A 3,797-nucleotide genomic window follows, 5' to 3' on the forward strand; every position below is an offset into this window, starting at 1 on the left:
ATTCTATCTAGTTCGCCTTCATCCCATCTTATCATCAATTCGTAATAATCTTCACTTCGTCATTAGATATCATTAACAGCCTCACAGCAAATAGAAAAGAAACTGATGGGTTTGCAATCGTTGCCATGTATAATTCGGCCCAATAGAAAAAATTATGGCCCAAAATAACAAATACAACCCAAGTGAGTTTTTGAGTCTGTAGATAAATAAAATAAAGTAAAACGAAAAAAAAAAGCTGATGACAAGAACGTGGCAGTCCATTTGATAGTCTTGTTTATTTAAATCTATCCACTAGTCGAATATCCAAAGTCAAAAAGGTGTATTTGTTTTATTTTAAAAGCATAACAGAAAGTACCCACTTGCAGCAATAATAGAAGGACTCTATTTGCAACTAAGGAACGAAGGAGAGAAAGAATATAAATATAAAAGGTGATTGTAACAGTGAAAAAGAGCAGGCATAACAGCTTTAACAGTGACCAGGAAGAGAAGTATGGTGGTTTTCCAGGGTGGTTCTTGGTGGCAGTGATGGTGGTTACCTGAGGTGATACAGGTGGTTTGTAAAAAAATGAATAAAGGTGATGGTGGCGATTTTCAGCAGCTCTCTTGTGGTGACCGTAACAGTGATCATGAAAGTTTGATGATGGTGATTCGAGGTGATGGCTGTTCAAATGAATTCCACTCGTTAAAGAAGAATTAGAAAGAGTGACGGTTCTCTATGGTGTTCTTGTGGGTTGATAACATCGAACAGGAAAGAAAAAGAACCGGTGGTTTTCTTTGTTGGTTTATGGCGGTTTTTGATGATGATGTGGGTGCTTTAAGGTGATGATTTTCGAGTAGTATCAGCAAGATAGTGTTCTTGATAGTCATGGTGACCTTGGGTTTTACATGGCTATGATAATGGAAATGATCAACAAAATAGTAACGTAGTAGTAGTAAGTAAGTGAAGAAGATGGTGGTCAAAAGTTGTGGTTGTTCGAAAGTTTAGGGACAATGGTGGTGTGGGTCTGCAAAATAAAACCGAGGCAATATCAACATAGTTTATATATTTGTTGGATTGTTGTTGGTAACAGGTTATAGAAGAAATCAATTAGTAGGTAACGAAAAGATTGAATTGATTATCTCTTTCTTTACAGCTCATTGATAGGTCATATTCCGCTATCATATTTATAATAGACACATTAACTAATTGATAATACTTGGCAACTAAAATTGATCGACCAATTCTTCCAATCAAACAAAACAGAAATATATATATATATATATATATATATATATATATATATATATAAAGGATTACGATTGATAAACAAATATGGATTGTGTCTGTACTTTTGATTCGCTTATGCAACTGGTTTAGAGCCAAAAAAACAAAACATGTTACAGTATGAAAGATATGTGAAACGGATTAGATTCCTAATCGTACATATATAATAATACTATTAATAATTATAATTATATTAATTAAATTTCTAACAATGATATTAATAATAAAATCAAAAATCATAATATTAACATTATCTTTATCAAATAAAAATAAAAAGTAAATGATTTTTAATAATATTATTGATAATAATTGTATTATTTTCTAATCACTAAAATATTGGTAATGATAATTATTTGTAATAATAATAATTCTTAATAATAATATCTAATAACAAATATTAATAAAAATACTGATTTTAATGCTAATATTAATATACCTATTAATAATAATGAATGTAATAATACTAACATTCAATTATATTATAACTTGTAATTCTTATATGTATATTATACTCGTCTCCCTCCAAAGTAGTATATACGGAGTGTTAAAACTCTAAGGTATTTAAATATATTTTAGAAACCCAAAAATTTATATACTTAACTACGAATCATCTTTATTTTTATATTCTCATAATTTCGCATTTTAATTTGTTTAATACTAATCGAAACGACAATCGAGTATTACAATCATGTATTATTTTATATTTTTAATTCCTAATAATTAAATCATATATTATTATTTCAAGTTATTATATATACATATATTTATATATATATACACACACACATTTATTTACACACACTTGTTCGTGAATCATCGGGAATAGTCAAAGTTAATTGAATATATTTTCAAAGTTTTTGAGACTCAACATTACAGACTTTGCTTATCGTCTCAGAATAATATAAAGTTGAAGTTTAAATTTGGTCGGAAATTCCCGGGTCATCACAGTACCTACTCGTTAAAGAAATTTTGTCCCGAAATTTGAGTGAGGTTGTCATGGCTAACAATGAAAATGTTTTCATGACGAATATGAGTTGATAAATTGAGTTTTATCATCATTGAGTAATATGGATAAAAATAATTCGATTATTCAAAGAGTACGAATGAAACTATCATGAGAGAGATCCCACCGGGCATCGTCCACCTTCGCCCAAAAACTTGCCCAAATTTTTTTTTTAGCCGTTAGTAAAATAAAAAAAAATTTCAACGGCTATCCTAACGGTCACTTTTACACTATAAAAACACCAACCATATACTTCATTTTATACACTCAAACATATATTTCTTTTATATATCCACCTTTCTCAAAATCAAAAATCAAACACTCCCAAACTGCAAAAATGTTAACACTTCCCCCAATGATTGTTTCATTCGATGTTCATTACGGAGGTGATTTTCGTAATCAAATGAAGAAATATAAGTGGGGCGACAGTATTTCGTTTGAAGATATCGACATTTGTGATGTTGGTTTACAAGACTTGCTATCCTTTCTGAAGGAAAAAGTTCCGTGTGAATTCACGTCTGTGTTCTTTTATAAAGACGATTATGATGCGGATTGTAGGGCAAGTTTTCTGTGTACCGATGATCAATGGTACTTTATAAAAGATACCATTGAAGATCGCGGTAAACGCATTTCTTTGTATGCGGTTCTTGAAGATGAAGAGACGTTGGGTTATCGTTACCTCGATGAATTAGCTGAAGCAGCAGTTGAGGCATCAAGAGAAATACCGATGTCTCCAGAGTACCTCACAGATGGTGAAATGACTGGTGAACGCTACTTTGCAGATGACAATTGACGACGACGAGTAGTTTGATTGTAATCTTTTAATTTTTAATTGTCGTGATGTTTTAATTTTTAATTATTGTAATTTCAGTGTTGTTGTCGAGTTTAATTTCTTCCTTTATGTTTCGGAGCTCTTCGTCTTTTTAATCTCCTCTCGATCTCGAGTAAAACGAGTAATGGTCTAGAATTTGTAAGTATGGTGTTTCAAATGAATTTAATGTTATAATCAAGAAAGAACATAATAGCACGATTTGATTCGTCAAATTACCTGAATCATTGAGAATAGAGCTATCAAGAATATACTTTCTTGATATGTTCAAAAGTTAATTAGAATGAAAGAGTTATGTAACATGACACATGATGGTGGTATGATCTACTGTGAACCATCATGTCCCATTAGAACTCAGAATGACTTACTGTAATATAATCACGTTGAAAAAGTGCTCAAAAGGTGTGAGGAATCAAACCTTGTTCTTAATTGGGAAAAATGCCACTTCATGGTGAAGGAAGGCATTGTCTTAGGGCACATAATCTCTCGTGTAGGTATTGAGGTTGGTAAGGACAAAATTGATGTTATTTCGGGCCTTCCTAAACCTACAAACGTTAAAGCTATTCGTAGTTTTCTTGGTCACGCGGGATTCTATAGAAGGTTCATCAAGGACTTTTCTAAGATTGCCTGACCATTGACCAAACTCCTTGAGAAGGACGTTCCATTTGACTTCAATATCGAGTGCGAGAATGCCTTCAACT

This window comes from Rutidosis leptorrhynchoides, chromosome 7 (assembly GCF_046630445.1).
Source record: "Rutidosis leptorrhynchoides isolate AG116_Rl617_1_P2 chromosome 7, CSIRO_AGI_Rlap_v1, whole genome shotgun sequence".
NCBI classification, from domain to species: domain Eukaryota; kingdom Viridiplantae; phylum Streptophyta; class Magnoliopsida; order Asterales; family Asteraceae; genus Rutidosis; species Rutidosis leptorrhynchoides.